Source organism: Neopsephotus bourkii, unplaced genomic scaffold (assembly GCF_033783945.1).
Source record: "Neopsephotus bourkii isolate Nb327-2 ecotype Australia unplaced genomic scaffold, CSIRO-AGI_Nbou_v1 NB_718, whole genome shotgun sequence".
In the NCBI taxonomy this organism is placed as follows: domain Eukaryota; kingdom Metazoa; phylum Chordata; class Aves; order Psittaciformes; family Psittacidae; genus Neopsephotus; species Neopsephotus bourkii.
The window spans coordinates 2030126-2048208 of NW_026901217.1; the positions used below are offsets into that span (position 1 = coordinate 2030126).

Below are 18083 nucleotides of genomic sequence, written 5' to 3' on the forward strand. Positions count from 1 at the left end.
TTTTGTTCTAATTCATTTCCTTCCTTCTCCAAATTACAGGTCAAAAACTCCACAGGCTGAAGTAAAGATAAGTTGTACCACACATGCTGGAAAATAAGAAATTCAACAGCAAGAATTCTCAAACAAGAATTTGAGTATAATTAAGTCATCAAGTAGTTTTGGCTGTTGGTGGTGAATGCTTTGTGCTTACAGACATGTTGCCACAGGATGACAACAGGAAACTGCAATGTTAGTTACAGTCATCATTTTTCTTATTAATTCAAATGTTGTGAACAGAACATGTGAACAGAAATAAACTTGTCAATGGAAATATAGGTTTTTCTAATTATTTCATGTCACCATCTTTAGATCAGATCCATGCCTCAATTAAGTCATTAGGAGATTTTTAGACTTGATTTTACACAGCCCAAGGTCAGAACATTGCAATGGCTCAGAAAAATAAAAGCAAAGCTGTGGCTTAAGCTTCTGATATGGGATATGCCTGGATTGCAATGGGCTGTTTAAAACTCTCAACAGTCCTGAAATTACTAATTATAAAAGTTGCAGCATGGAGAAAAATATGTATTTGTTTAAAATATCTTTCATATGACAATGCCACTATAAAAAAAAACATATTGCCTTGAAGCAACAAATTATTAGGTCTATGCTGATGATTTATTTTAATTTCCTTCATAACTTATCCCTTAATTCAAACATCTTTTTTTTTTTTTTTTCCTTTTGCACTGACTCCAACCCTTGCTCTTTGATAGCTAACACAGTTCCTACGTTTTCATCCTTAAATACCAGGGTGAAGTACATTAGTGCAACTGACAACTGTTTTCTTCCATACATAGCTGTGCCAGCAGAACAAATCTCTAACCCCTAGATGCTCACCAGCCCTAAGTAGAGAACACTCCTTCCACAGATTTGTAGGGAGCAGTCTCTCTAGTTCCTATATGTTTTTTCCTGTAAAACAGCTATTCCAAATTCATAAAGACTTTTGTAATAGGAGTACTCAGAATGAAGCAGTGTTCATTAATATGCAATATAAGACCTTTATGTACTCAAATTTATTCAGCTTGCTGTGGTGGGTTTACCTCAGCTAGACGCCAGAATCCCACCAAAGACACTGCATCATTTCTCCTCCTCAGCTGAACAGGAGAGATCAAAATATAATTAAAAGCTCACAGGTCAAGATAAGGGCAGGGAGAGATCACTCAGCAGTTACCACCACAGGATGTTTTTGAGCAGCATGTGGCTCCCAACCAGTCACAGTAATGGCCCTATGCCTGGCACATGAATGGCATCAAATGATCCAAAATCCAGAGTGCCACTATCCATATGAAGACAGCTATTTCCTCTGCCTGTGAAACACTCCTACATGACTTCCCCTCCCCTTGCATTTCCAAGAAGCACAATACCTGTCTCTACCCTATGAAAATTTTAACATGGTTCATAAGATTATCAGCTACACCTGCTGACAGCCATAAGGCCTGAAAGGTTAAATAACCCTGCATCACCAGAATACTTTGACTACACATTTGTTTAGATGTTGTTTTTTTTTAAACACTGCTTTGAGTGTAGAAAAAGACTGATGAAGTATGTGACTGAATGGGAGTGGGGACATCAGAGTAGCAGCCATGGCCAAGTTTCTAACACTGTACATGATGCAGGCAGCAGGGACACCTATGTCAACGGTAAAAATGTAAAAACAATATACTTTCAGGCAGATCACTTTTGGGGGTTTCTTGTGCAAATAAAATGTTTTTAAGAGACTGTCAAGAGTGAAACAGATAAATCAATTCAGTCCTTTAAATCACTCCAGGGATCTTTTCCTCACTCACTACTCACTCAAAAATGTCTCTTAGAAGTGTTGAACACATGTAATACAGGCTGCAAACACATCCAGTGTGACCAGAAACTTGCACCCTCCCATTCAAACATATGCATGCAGTATTTACCACACATTAATGTTAAGCCATGTTAAAGAAAGTGAGATTTTAGCAGTCATAAAAGACAGGTATCTCTGATAATTAGAGTTTATTATTCAAAACTGAAGAAAACTTGCTCCGAGTCTTCAGTTCAACAACAGCAGACAATGTAATCATTTAGTAAAATAGACATTCCACTCATGTTCATTTTTGTTATTCCATTTTCATCTGGAGGATTAAAAAAAAGAGCAAGGAAGTCTTTTCTCTCTCTTCAGAAGGCACTCATTCCAAAACCACTACAAAAATTCAAAGAAAGCACTTACAATCTTAGTTATTTCAGAGTATAACACAAACAAGTGAAGATCAATAAAAAATATTAATTAGCACTTCATTAGAAATATCAATATGGAGAGAAGCGGTGATGTGCAGACATCCTGCTTCTGGGACTAGATTCTAATTCATTTTAGATTAGGAAGCAATGAACTAAAACCACTGCCCTGACAAGTTAACTATTCTTATTGACACAGCTCTGGGTAGGAATAACACCAGCCCTGAGGATGGCATAGTAAACAGAAAGAAATGGTCCTAACTTCTGACATTTACAAACGACCATGATAAAAAGAATCTAGATGGGTTACATAAATTTGCTACTATGAGAGTACTGCCTTTTTCTTTTTTTAACTAACATATACTTATGTACCAGTACCAAAAAGAACAAACAGTTATTACAGACAGGACTGTACTGGAAAGAAAATTTAACCAACAAAAGGGTTAATTAGGGATACAAATTTTCTCAGACTGTTAATAATGGGAATGACACATAGTATGTGCCCATAAGTAATTCTCAGGTATCTTTGATCTTCTGCCCCAAGCGGTTACTGTTGCCTACCATTCCCGGGCCTCTGGGACTCTCTCAGAACCAGACATCTGGCTACTTTGTTGTTTTAGACTAATCTCATCCCAGGAGAGCTCAAGAAATGACACCAGGCAAGGAGGGTCCTGGCAAGGGAAAAAACATTACAGTATCAGCAGACTTTTGAGTGGACTACAGCATCAAAATTGTCTTCAAATTTCTATAGGGATCCTGTGGCTTTTCTGCTCTCCAGCTCTGCTTTCTGAATGCACATGATCCTGTTTTAAGGAACTGTTAATCTCTTTGGAGAAGCTAATGAATGATAATCCAGGAAAGCACGTGTGACAAAGGCAAACAGAACTAAGAAAACAGCAAGGAATGGGTGGATTTAATGAAGATTTTATTGAAAGGTCAACACACTGCATGATCAAACAGTGTTTTTAAAAGCCTACAAAAAAGCCCGACTCCAACATCCAAACACTCTATTTTTTACTAATTCATGGGGTTTAGCTGCCAGCAGTGTTATCCCTGAAGTATGACCCTCTGACGACTGCAACAGATTCAGCCAAGTGCTCCGGGCTTAGAAACAGGGCAATTCACAATGCATGGAGCCCACAGGGGTAAGATGGGCTGCAAACACGAAGAAAGAAAGGTTTAATTCTAAGGCCAGCTTCTCTTATCATCTAAGCAGGCTATCTGGGGTTTGACACAGATTCCGGTCCACCAGATTCCTATCCTCCTCAAACCACTATAGATTAAATCAGATGTGACACTAGCAGAACTGTCACTGAAGGCCCTTTTTGTATATATGGATGTTCCTGCATTGTTCCTTCAGCAGTGCTCCTATATCCTAGGTGTTCCCAATGCATGCTTACTGCCTGCAACTGGTAACAGAAAGAACCAGGACACTTAGACCTGGAAGAAATAAAAATCACGTGTATTTTTCTGAGGGCAGTAAGCACACCCATACTGTGAACATTTTCCCAGCCATGTAATTCCAAGCAGCATTTTTTTTAAACCCAGAGGTGGCACGTAATAACAGCAGTAAGGAAGAGATAAGTTCTGTGTGGCTGTCCTTTTTGTTCCAAATCAACCACCACACCTTTTCTTCCCTTCCATTGGCAAGAGTAACTTAAAAAAATGGATGCTAAATACATTCAGATTCTAATCCTTTTCTAAGGGCAGACCTGTATGATTTAACTTTGCCTCAGAATATTTTCAAAGTATTCAGAACAAAGCTTTGGAGAAACCTCTGACTAATCTGCTGTATCACACCAGCTTCCAAAGAAAACAAATCCCTCTCAGAACTATTAAAAAGTGCTACAGACAGAAGCAGTTTGAAAACCGTGTGTTAAACTTTACTAGGGATCATGCTGTTACAGATCATCCTACTTCCTTTTTCTTCCTATTTCTCACACCACAGCTACCCTCCTTTCTTCCAGCCACAACATTCCACTCTCGGTAGGAGAAACAACACTAAAAGTTACCCCAATGTATTCTAGCAGTTTCCTAATGCACTGCAAAAAGTTAGATCAAGACAAACAGAACCTTTGCTTCACTAGCTTTAGTTACATCATATCAACAGTAAAAATATCCTCCTGATCAGTTCAGCATACTTCAGAGATTCAGAAAGATGCTACGGAATTTTTTTCTGAGTATGAATCAAGCAAATTCTCCTTTGTTTTCTCACCAAGCAGGTATGTTGTTAGAATGAATGTGGGTTAGCCCAAATAATTCAATTTTTAAATACCTGCAGCACCAGGACAAGATAAACTGTTTTGTATGTTCTTTGCATACAACACATGCTCAACAAATACTTCTCTTGAAAGCTCTGCTATAATAGCAACTTGTTACTGTTTAATTAATGACTTCTGCAACTACTGCAGCCTGTAAGCAGCTATGCACCTTTAGACAACAGAATCAAAAAAGTCATAAAATATTCCACACTAAAAACTCACGTTTATTTATCAATACATCATCTACTGCAGAACAATACAGAGTGCAAGAAAAGTGTTGAAAGGTAGAATAGGTCAAACTAATGTGTTTAAAAAACAGCACAATTGTTTCAGTGGAGATGGCATTAATACAAGTAACACCAAAAAATTAAGTAAAAAGTAGGCAGAACTTTAATTTTAGTATTTTATGCACTGTACAAGCTTAATTATATACCCTCTGTTGTCACTTGCCATAGAATGTGAATGGTGCATCTCACACACTTACCTTTCGTCCTACTCCTTTTAAATCAACAAAAAAGAAATACTCCACTATGAACATGTAAGATGTACTTTACAAAATACACAGAAAATAAGCAGTTAGTCAGAAAAGCAAAGAAACCCCACACTAATTTTTACATATTAAAGATAGAAATATACATAGGATATAGATATAAGTTCTAACAAGCATTTCTCACCTTGTCTAAAGCACATTTTTGTATGAGTGTCTTAAATATGACAGTTACAGCTTAGATATACATATTACAGACTTATTTTCAAAGCCATATGCCATCACTAGGACTCCAACAGCAAATAAGCAAACACATCAGAACATAAATACTCTTCTGTTTACTCTAAGTATTGATTTACATTCTATGGGTATCCAAACACTGGTGACTAACATTGCCTTGCATTACCTATTATGAAATTACAGCTATTCAGTGAGGTTTTCTAACAGTAAATAAAACTCCCCACAGCCATTCTCCAAAACTTTTAACAGCTGGAAGAAGCAAGCACTGCAACATGAAAGGAATGCCAACACATCCATACAAAGGTAAATCAAATATGAAAACAAACTCCAGAGAAAAAAAGGTCTTCAAACAAAATCCATGTTAACACTTCTCATAATTTGGAAATGGAATGGAGTAGCTCCCATTTATCTGCCTTTACAGTAGGAGAGGAAAAGCCATTTCAGACATTAATAACAACACCTTGAACAACATCTGGAACTCCTCCAAGAATCTAGTCTATACCCAAAAGCGTTAATGAACAATATTTTAAATGACAAACAGTTCAAGCATTGATCTCACTGCAGAACCATTAATTCTGCCCAAGAACTAACCTCTAACTAGGACTCCCAATTTTTTTATATATATATATATATATGGAAAGGCTGTATATACAAGCCTTGTATATAATACATATACACACATTTTATACAAGATGCATATTACATCTTTCTTCTTTCCTACTCTAGGGCACTTAACAGTATAGCTTTCTAGTTCACTGCTGACTACATGTATAATAAGCAGTTCTTCACGATTTAAATATTTTTTTATGTATAAACAAACTTAGGAGAAAACATCTATAAGCTACTTTGATTAAATTCTTCCAGATTTGGAAGCTGCCTTTACCTTCAGTGAAGGCCAGAGGAAATAGACTTCTGAATGCACATGGAAGAACTCCACATTTCCTCCACAGAGCAAAGCTCTGTTTCTTATCTTGTAATTAAATAGCTCGTCAGCTAATAAAATTAAAGTACTCCCTAAATATCTGCATAAGGAGATAGCAGAGGGAAAGCTTAGTGATGTTTCCCAATGAACACACTTCCTAAAGAAAGATAAGCATGATTACTCTAACTTCAAGATGACATACACTTAAACTCACATTTAATGCTCCATGTTTAGAGTAATTTACAGCACATACAATACTGATACTTGTCTTCACTCTTCTATTTTAAGTTTACAGGCACACTTTCATTTATTTGAAACAAAGACTGTATTTTCAAAGGACAGTAATTATCATGAGAATACAGTGGACAAAAATGCAGTACTGTACTTATTTATGTATCTACTTAGCATTTCATATCAACTAAACACTTTAGCATAAGGATGCCAGCTAGAACAAATTACTGCTTCTGGAATCCATCTGCTACAAATTGTATAGACCAGATTTTCATTTGTGACTCTTACCTACAGTTATCCAGCCCATTGCTTTGATTTGAACAGAAAAATGTCTGATTTATACTAGGATAAAGAAGAATCATGCCCAAGTTCCCAGATACCTTCACCAGCAGCACAGGTTTTCTTTTGCTGGTAGCAGCTGGCATGTGCTAATTAGAAAGAAAACAAAAATCAACTATTTCTAGTTTTGTAAAAACATCTAAGAAGAGAGAGAGCTCAGAATAGTCTCAGCGTATTACAATACGCTCTGTAAGAGGAAATAACCTGACAAAATGAAATTTTCCATTGCCTCCCATCACACAGTTTAGAAGGAAGGTGAAACCTGAAAGACAGGTAATCTTAAAATCTGTTGTATGGCAGATGTGCACTAGGTTGCAAAAAATTAAGTAAGAAAAGACACTCCTTCCTCTCACAACCCACAAAACAAACAAAACCCTACAACTGCTGATAAAGATACAATGAACACAACCTGCCGGAAGTACTGCTAAATGAGCCATCTACTTCACAAGATACTGGTAAGTTAGTATAACTAGTGATTCACCTGACTAAAATAATGTCTTGCAATTAAGAAACACTGACTGCTACTAAGACCAGGCAGCCTGGGAAACATAACACTGCTGCAGATTTCAACATGGTTTTGTATTAGTGAGGAAGATGACAACATGCTGGTACTGGCTGATGATTTGAAAGAGGAGGGAATTAGAATCACTTACAGACATGACAGGATGCTTACACAATGCGCACAGTGACTGATGCACAAATACCAGAGAGGGGAAGAATTAGGAGGGTGGTAAGCATAACTATACTGCTAAGACAGTGAGAAAGACATTTTACACATTCTGAAGACAAAAATGCATGTCTCAATCCTGTTCACAACTTAGAGAGCTCAGCTGTCAGACTCACAAAGTACATGGGGACATAAAGCATCATTATGTACTAGGATTTCATATTTACATAAACCAAAGTAAATCAGTAGTGTAGAGGTTACTGTTCTGAATTTATGTACATCTAAAAAGAGACAAAACTGTTACCTATAAAACTGAACTCATTTCAATGTAATACCATGAAGAAAAAAGAAAATGCAAACAAATCAACTAAAAGAAATTAAGGTTACAAGGTAGGTATTTTCTTGTTATTTGCAGATGACTACTTTTATCTAATGGGTGTATCAGGAAGGTTCAAAAAACCAAATGTAGCAATATAGGCATTTGTTACTCAAGGGGTCTTGACAGCAGACCTGTTATGAAGCAGAGATTCCCCAGAATGACTCATTTTCAGAAGGGATTTGAGGACAGCACCACATATTTTTCTGTGTATTCCATACTTACAAATAACATCTATTGTTCCGAGTTTCTCAGATCATACATTGCAGAGAATCAAGCCATGCAGAAGTCATCAGCATGGAAGGTACGAATAGCAAAAACATCCTAGTATCAATAGGTCAGAGATCTTTGTGACTGTGCTTAGAAAAAGTAATCCCTCATGGCTGTACAATAGAGGTTGCACTGCTGATTGCTTGTAAGAAAGGCCATTGACTAAATTATTAAAATACACACCTTAGAGAACATAACCTGTATAGAAAGGCTCACTCAATACAGATATTTTAGACCATTTGGATAATGAAAGTTCAGCAAATATTTCTGAAATAACACATATGACATTAATATTACAGAAAAAAATGTTGCAGGATATATTTTCTAAATTGCATGATCACATGCCATTTTAAAACAGAAGCATAAAATACATCCATAGATCAGAACTGAAATTCTATGTCCACTTTAATGTTGCCATTTCTGGAATTACAGGCAACCTATCATAGGTTAAAAATCATAGGACTTTTAAGAAATCACATATATGGAATACATGAAAAGTTTCCCTAAAAACACACTGATTTTGAAAGAAAGCACTTTAAGTAGAATGGAACCTGATAGCCACTATTAGAGCTGACTTTCTCTAGCTCCAGTTATAAAACCTTCTTACTGGAGAAGTAAGGCTTTATTTATATTGTCAAAGAAATTAAAATATCACTTGCCAAAAATATGTCTGTACTTGTTATTTGTAGTTGTAACTCAGACAACAAATGAACCTTTTAACAGATAGCTCTTCTTAAAGTAGGCGGAATGATTTAAGAAAACAACAAAAGCTTAAATCTTACCTAGAAGTGACAGGAAAACGACTAAACAGACTCCTCCAAATAAAACCACAAAACTGGAACTTTCCCATAAATGTAATAACTTTCATGATAGTGAAAGCACAAGTATGAAGGGATTAATTTTTGCCAATGGTTGTTTAATACTCTGCTTTTAAATGCAGCAGCACATCACTGGCAAATTCCAACACTTCTATAAGCAAACAGACTGAGCACTGTAAACTCTGTGAACAAGCAAGTGCTGTTATTGGCAGGGATATTAGCAAAACCATTCCCAAGATGCAGGCACAGAGTTCAGACTCTACTATCAAGCATATTTCTTTTGCTCATTGATACCACTGCAATGCATGGATGCATACATGCAAAATCAAGCAAAATGTAAAAGTCTGTTGAATAAACAGACGCATGAATATCCATTTCCACTGACAGGATAACAGTCTGGGTCACTAAAAACCTTAGGTCTACTTATGCTTTTCCACTCTTGTTTCCCTTCAAAATCTTTTTTATTTACATGAAATATCAACAAATAAGGACAGAGACACCATATGAAGATGTGCTTTGATTAACTCATTAAGGACTGAAGATCATTCAGGTTTAATAAAATACGTTTCTAGAGGAGTACTGTTATTAACTAAGGAAAGTATTGCCTGTATGCTATGACAGAGACTGACAGAGCTGAGAAGATAGGAATTTTTCTAAAAGTTGTCATAATTACCAAAAAAAGTTTATTTTAATCTAAAAAAGGTGGAAATAAAGCCACAATAGACAGCAATTACAGTGATTCTGAACTTCAATATCCAGATGAAAGGCTGTAAACTCCCCACCGATAATGTAAAAACCTCAGTGAATGTTTCATGCCCCACTATTATGTCTGAGAAATAACTTTTCAGACTCCATTATGTCCGCCATGAACTTGATCTTTCACCTCTAGTGAAAATCCTCTTATAACTATAATTCTAAAGTTAATGATGAGAGATTTCATTTGCTTTCCAAGCACAGATAAAACCTTTTTGAAATACACTCTCACTGCCATGACCTTGGTCTATGACTTAAGAGTTCACCACATATAATAATTTACTTTGCCCCATGGGGCTCATTGAGATTTCCTTTCAAGAGGTTTTGGATATGCAGTCAGAGCTGAAACACTCACATGCATCAAAGTATACATCCCCATACACATTACAGACATTCTGCAATAATATCAACAAACAAAATTAATATGGATCATTACAAAATATAATAACAAAAAAGTCTAGCTAAACAAAGTCACCCACACACTAGAAATTCAGTGTTTTGGGTCTCTTGCTCTAATAATCCATAATACCTGCTAGAACAGGAAGGTTCAAAATTTCATGGAAGCAGTACACGTATGTAAACTGGCAAACTAATTTGGAGAAATAAACTGTTGCTCTGGACTTACCAGCTCAAACATAATGCAGTTCAAACACAGTAATATTTTTAGTTTATGTGCCACATCATTACCAGAATTACTTCATTAGACTACCTGCTAGTCTATGGCTGCTGACTTCTTAGCTGATCAGCAGTGTATTAGCTTCTTTGTTAGCTCATGTATTTCTTACTAAACATTCCTTTATTGTTAAAAATAAATAGATGAAGTCTGAACTCCTATATCCACCTCAATATAAGGGAAGTTTTTTGTTCCCCTGAATCTTGGGGAAAACTGCTTCAGAAACATTTACCTTAAATTCAAGCACTGGCTTGTAGCCCTCGCCAAAAAGTACACAGCTACTGCCTCACAATGTTAAGTGCACACCAATGAAAGATAACATACAGCTAAGCACAACTGTGTCGCCTACCAGTTCCCACTTTGTCAGTGCTTTGCACTGTCTCACTTAATGGCGAGGCTGTTGATGCTAACTCCCTGGGGATGCATACAAGGGCCTGAGGCAGGGCAGGATTCAGAGGCAGACAGCACAGACCTTGAGAGGTCAGGCTGAGGGTAGTGAGGAGACCCGAAATGCCACAGAAGCAAACAGTCTGGAAACACAGCATGCAGTGGGGATGTATATGATGAGGTACTCAATGGATTGGTAAAGATGGTATTTAATGGTAAAACTTCTGCCCCATCACACAGATGAATAATCAGGGGCTATTGTGCTTTTAGGGCACCTACAGTAAAGTGAACATCTTAATGCCACTTTTCCAGTCTCCTGCCCCTCAAAATTTCCCAAACACTATTATCTTCTCATAGAGACTTTCTATGTGAGTACAAGAGTTTAAGCCTCTGCTACAGCTACTCTGAGTACTACTGTTTCCCCTCCATCCTTGTTAGTTTAGAAGTGGGAGCAATAGTAATGGACTGCAGACGGAAAAAGCCATACGCACAAGGGAACACCTGCAAATATCCTCACTGAGCAGGAAAGCACCCAGCCGTAGGGACCGCATGTCTGAAAAAAGGTTCCCAGGAGGCATGTGGCTTTTTTTCAACACATCCAGAAACAGTTCACCAGCAGCTTGCTGTTTTCAGACTCTGTAATAGGCCAATATTTCCAGAAACTGGAGCTTAAATAATGCTTCGAAATCAGAGAAAATCTGCTGCTCTACTGCTCTCCACATTTTTTGCCAAATGCTCTAAAAAATGAACAAAAAGTTTAACAGAAAAATATGAACTGCAAGCAATTCTGAAATATCCCATCTCCCCATATGAGTTCTATAAAAACATTTTAAATAAACTTAGGCTTATTTTTTTATAAATGAAGGAATTTAGAAATTTCTTCTGTTTTTTCACTCAGATAAGGCTTTCCTCATTGAATGCAAGACACTTTTTCTTAGTATGTACTGAATATAATCATTTGACAACTTAGAAGACAAAACCTTTACAATTTTGTTTCATAATCATAATGATGAAAAAAGAATAGAATCAATTTAATTTCCTTGAAAAAGAATAAAATTTAAAGATAATCATTATTCTAACAGAAAATCCTGCTTCATGTTTTACAGATATGATTTCCACAAATCAGGACTTAATCCTGCACACCCAAAAAGAGCTCTAAAGAAAATATGTTACAGAAATACTGAATTTGCAAGCCTTATTGCTTTTTATCCCAGATATTAATATTAGCCACTAAGCAAATACATTCACACCAGATAAAAATACGCTTGGATAGAAACAAAATGTAAATTGTCTGAAGCTTGGATTTTAACACACAAAAGGCGAATTTAAGAAAGGCAAAACTACATAGCATGATCTCTTTATAAGCCAGTGTTTAGAACTTGAACATTTCAAGAACAGTAATGCTATTCCTTGACTAAATCCACTAAAGATATTCCTAAAGGGCACTCTGTCTTCTCAAAAGACATATTTAATTTGGATTTATCTACAGTCAATATGAGTAAATGGTATTTTTTCAGGGTTCAAAATTTCAGGAATGCTTTGCACAAATGTTCTTCATTGAAAAATAGTACTGAATACATTTTTTTTATTTTTTTTACAATCAATACTGTTGCATATCAGCTTTTACTGGTTTTACAAATACGTATTTTCATGCCCAGTCACAACACTGGGGCCACCAACAGCCATGTTAAACCATTTGCAGTAGTATCTCTTTGTGCAAGAAGGTCCAGGGTGACAGAAACAGGTGAACACATGAACAGAAGGAACCATCTTTCTTGTTCATGGCAAAAAAATAAACCACCTACAAACAACAGACAAAGCTGGATAGTTTCTGTTCTGCTCGACTTAACACATATCGTAATATGCAACTATTAAACACTTCACTTACTATTAAAATTAATATTTTTGCTTTGAAAGCCAGGTAAGGGCCAGCAGAATCAGAATGTCGCATGTTGCTAGGTTTCAGTGCCAGCAAACTGCACTGCTCTACTAAAAGAAAGCCATTAGAAAATGACCATAACACAGTGAATGCTGGCATTGCCCAGGCATTCAATGGAACTAAGCATAAAACACTTCACTGCAAACAAACCACTTACAACTTTTTGAAACTGTTACCTTCAAAATAGTATTTTGAATCTTCACTGCTCTCCAAGAAATGATTGAGGTAGATAGAGTGGGTAACACTTCTTTCACTAGTAAAATAGCTGTAATCTTTCTTTCAAAAAGCCATAAAGATCAAGCAGCAGACAGTACAGAAGCTGAATTTTAGAGGGGCGGTAGATCCTCTGCTCTGCAAATATTTTAACAGAAGTATTACTGATTTGTTCAAACAGTTACAAATGCTTGCTTTGTATAGGCAATGCATTTTGTACAGTACTTCCTGCTCTTGCACACTGCAACTTTACACTGAATTAACCTGCAGACCAAGACAAATACAAAACCATCTTGCTTTAAAAGGCCATTTTTGTCAAGCATGAGAGCAAGACTTCTTCTGCCCTGACTTCTTTATGCCACAAACAGCTTTCAGGGTCACTGAATATCCCATAGCAGACAAAAAAACTGATCTCCCCAGCCAAGCACTGTACAACAGCAACAGTAAAGCCTCTGAGAACACTCTGGTTACAATGCCGGATCTAGAACAGTTGGGCAAACACACCTGTAAAAACATAAGGCTACCATGATTCCACGTAGTTTCTGGCCACAGCCCAAGCAGCTTAGCATAATTTAAACAGGCAATTTTATAACTTTCTAAATTATGGCAGAGCTGCTACAAGAATCCCAGATTTAGGAATGATGAACATGCACAAGGCTGCAAATTCCGTGTCATACATCTTAGAGTACATAAAGTTGTGCAGTTCAGAGATATATTTTTTGCGCTTCCATAATCCCAAGAATGCAAAAGGGTCTTTTTCCACTAGACACCTTATAAGCCATGTGGAGGCACTGGCAGCCAGAGAAAAAATATTTTATCACAAATCTAACTCAACCACTGACAACTTAGGTTCATAAATCAGCTGCTTTTCAAAGGTGCTGGGAGAATTTGAAACCTCATGTAAACTAAGTGAGGAGTTTGGAGGTAAAGTGCTTGAAAATGAGGATTTCAGAAGCCTCACTGTTAGCCTGAACTTGCTTCCACTCAATGAAAAGCAGAGCTGACTGCTTGTGAAAATCCTGTGCATTCTGAACTGTTCAGGTAGTGGATCTGTATTAGAAATACTAGTGATAAAGACGAAGCGGGGGGGAAAACACAACAGAAGAAACAACAGTTGCTTTGAGTTATAGAAGACTTGAGAAGACGATGAGGAACTCTAGAGATATCTAATGGATCTGTATGAATGGGACACATTGTAGTTATGAAATTCATACAGTAAGTAATAATTTGGGCTACTCCTATGCATTGATGGACATAAAATGCACTCACCACTCAGGGAAGGAAAAAACCCTAAGCATCAATAAATAGTTCAATAAAAACCATCTGCTCAAAGCACAGTAATGATAAAAGAAAACTCTTAGGATACATACAAAATTAGACTGTAACACTAGAACAGAGTGAACTTCATAGCACAACCGCTCCTATGTCCATACAAGGCTTACACTTACACAGTTAATTCTTTATATTTGTACATGTGAAGTACAGACATATTCCCTAAATTTGTCCTCTGACAACCACATACATTTCGTAGAGACTTCAGTGTATATCTAATGGTAGCATTAGTTACATTTTCATTTAGAACTATTTGATCTGTGTAGGCAGACAAAGTTTATTACTTGGGAAACAAAACAAAACGAAACGAAAACCCACCACATTTTCATGATAGGCTTTTTCTTTTTACAGTACCAAAACCATAGAATCATAGAATCACAGAATAGTTAGGGTTGGAAAGGACCTTAAGATCATCAAGTTCCAACCCCCCTGCCATGGGCAGGGACACCTCACTCTAAACCATATCACCCAAAGCCTCGTCCAACCTGGCCTTGAACACTGCCAGGGATTAAAAACAATAGAATGAAATTACCCTTTCATAAACAAAACCTAAAAATATGAATATTTCAAGTGCAATTCAGAAATCACATTTTACACAACATCACTGTAAATTCTGACATATTTAGAGAAGAACAATTTTACAGAAGATAACATCATGACACATATAGATTTCTTGAAAATCTTACATGATTTTGTTTCATAATGTTCATATGTTACCTTCCAAAGGTAAATACCCCTGGTACACTGGTGCATCAGTGTATAAATCACGAACCATTAGAGCTTGTACTTCTTTGTATTCATTTTATTTTGTTTTGTTTTTAAAGGTTAATGTACGTGTATACACAGTTCAAAGAACTTTAGATATTTTTAGAGAAATCAATATCTTTCCTGTGACTTTACAGTAATGTTAGGGTTCACATTTTTGTTTTTACTTAAAAAAACTCCACTGCTCACAAACAGAGGAATTTCCCAGTGCTCATTTCTCAGTAAATACTCTAATGTTCTTTATTTTAAAATATTAGTTAAAACTACCGCATGTAATTTGTTGGCAAAATGTTACTAATCTCTCTGTGGACCTTACAAAATCAGTCTTATATTCTACATCTGCTTCAGAAAGCAAATCTAAAAATCAATACTTTGTATCTTATTTTGTAAATACTCCCCTAGCTTTCTCCATTATGGTCTGTTTTCTATTACTTTTTCTTGCATAAGCAACACCTTGTTATACAAAAGGCATAGCAGATCCACATGAAGTTGCAAAAAAATAAAACAGCGCATTGATTAAGCGGTTTTGTACAAGCTACAGCTTAACTGAACAAAAAGCTACCCTCAATGGTTCTGCCGTGCATGATAGCAAAATAGCCAAAGTATTCTTCAATAAAATGAACTGTCTGCCACGATTTATCTGTACAATTCCATCACAGCTCTTGCCTGTTATGTTACACTTTTCAAAATATGTCATTAAGCTGCCATAAAAGTCATCGCAAATTGTTTTTGCTCCCAAACTGATAATAGACTTACAGATCTAATTTTCAACCTCTTCTCTCCATTACTTTGATTCTTAAGGAGAATATGACATTGCTGTCTGATTACTTTGTAGTAATATCTGGCATCTCTACAGCATTTCTGTCTGAGATCTCTGAGTTTTTAATCGGTTTGTCTTTAGAGCACCTTGAAATGCTGACATATTTATTTGTCTCTCTCTTGCAGAAATGCATGGCTAGAAGCAGACTTTTAAATAAATCTGGTTTATAATTTCAATGAAAAACTACGAGACTTTTTGAGAAAAAAAAATAAAGACATAAAAACCTTCCGTTCTCTCAGGCATCGCAATGTCATTAAAATCCTGACCATTCACACTCAACAAGAGCAAAGAACAGAAGTGAGGCCTCCTGGTTTTGATTCCAAGTTTTTTTAACTACATGGACTATCATCTTCACAAATCGAGAGACTTTGTAAATGCTACTGATGACAGAAACAACTGATTAATTGAGAAAGTATGGCCAAAATAGATTCTGATTTCTCATGGTGATTCCTCTTTATTTTTTGCCAGTGTACATATGAACACTTTTTTTATTCACATAGGGCTTTATATGCTTTTAATTAAATTCACAACTTGAAACTGGCTTTGTTAATGAACTAAATGTATTTGTGACAAAAGCTAGGAATAGGCTATTTTAGAAAGTTTTTTGCAGGGTTAATGAAAGTAACATCCTATAGGAAGAGATCACAAGAACGATGATGGAAAACTGGGATGAAGAGGGAGAAACAGAAAGAAGAAGCAAGAGCTGAAAGACAGGTGAGAAAACAAAGCACACATCATACATAGACCGTGGAGAGGAGTTGAAGAATGGGACACAGTCAACAGGTGTGAATTTGTAGCCCTACTAAACAAGTTGTATTTCTGCTCATCTCACCAAGAACAGGTACTTCCACCAGAAGAAAAGACAGAATATCCATAAATCATCTTCCTGTCCAAGATTTTCAGAGAGCACAGAGAGGCTTTTCTCCCCACTGCTTATATCTCTCATTTGCCAAAAACCCTCTGGATAGAATAACGCTAGCTCCTAGCTTGTCTGAATCTTTGGAAAGGAATTTTAATTTTGACTGTACCTTCTTCCAACAACCACAGGTATATATTTTACAGTGCTGCTTATCAGGCAATTTTGAAACATGGTACCTATGTCACTACTGGTACACAAGTTATACTGAGGCAGTACAGAAATACTGTCTTGAACAGCTAAACACCTCTGCTGCTACCACTGCCATTAATGGCAATATGTAAGGAAATGAGATTTGAAAAGTCTGTCTTAAGTCTCATGTAAAAAGCAGTACTGGCAGTGAGCTAGCCAATCCATTATTCTTGCAGCTAGAATCTTTTGTTCTTCCATTCTGCTAATACCAACACCATTCTCCTCCATGGATTGTGGCAAGAAAAGAAAACAACCAAAACCAATTCACCCATAAAAATCTCCTACTGGTTTTCAGTACTATTATTTCTTTGTCTGGTTTTTCATTTCTTTCTTATAAAGCTATAGAGATTGCCCTCCTCCCATAATTTCTATGACATATGAAGAAGGCTCTTTCCAGTCCCCTAAAACAAGCCCCCAATCATCAGAGCTAAGTGAAGATGTAAGCTTTCCTCCTCAAACACCAAAAGACCTGGAAGCCTTTTGGCTTCCAAGTATAATGCTTCTCCCCAACATAATACAGTGGATAGAGCAAGAAAAAGCTGCTACCTGGCTCGATTGTCTTCCCTTATTAATGGAAGGCTATTGCTGAAGGGATTTTGATAAAGATTGATTTCCTCTGCAATGTCCCAAACTTCAAAACCAGCCTCCACCTGGCTCATCCACCAGGCATACTGTAAAGTAGTACCAACAGCTAATGTGGTGGCGTTTGGAAGGCACACCTAACAGATGCTAAGACTAGAAATTTGAAAGTGATATAGATCACAGGGTTGGTGACCAAAAAATGTATAGGAAAAAGGAAGACAGATTTTTGCTTTGGACAATTTTACATTTCAACTCCTGAATAACTGCTTGGCTGCTGTGCTCTTACAGATCAAGAGGACTTAAAAATTTAGATACACTTTTTTCATATACCACACATTTGAACCATCAGGAAAACAAACACTGGTACAGTTGCTATTAAACACTGACAGTTAAATAATAAAGATGTTTATCTTACCTGGGTTTGCACTTACAACTCCAGAACATTAACTTTTAAAATTACGAACACAGTGGAATCAGAATTCTTAGTATCAGCTTTGATGACCACACTTTCATTAGCCAACAAAAGCAGAGCATTTTATTTTGTGCCCTCAGGCATGTATCAGTTAACATCTACAGATACTTGTAAAATCAAAAAAAGTCTTCCTTTTGTTATCTCACAAACAAATTTTCCAACTGATATGCAGCAAAAATCTCCCATCCAA

The 18083-nt window shown here is 36.5% G+C and overlaps 1 protein-coding gene across 15 annotated transcripts in view; it reads right to left on the bottom strand.

The window, feature by feature from the left end:
* The window catches only part of SLC10A7 (solute carrier family 10 member 7), a 142098-nt gene that overhangs the window by 108033 nt on the left and 15982 nt on the right, over positions 1-18083 (bottom strand). The window contains exon 4 of one of the 15 annotated variants that reach the window (XM_061354184.1): positions 6678-6807. The exons of the other annotated variants lie outside the window; for them this stretch is intronic. The gene's annotated coding sequence lies outside the window, so the exon portion shown is untranslated. Of the gene's footprint in view, positions 1-6677; positions 6808-18083 lie in introns of those variants that run through there. 15 annotated transcript variants of the gene reach the window in all.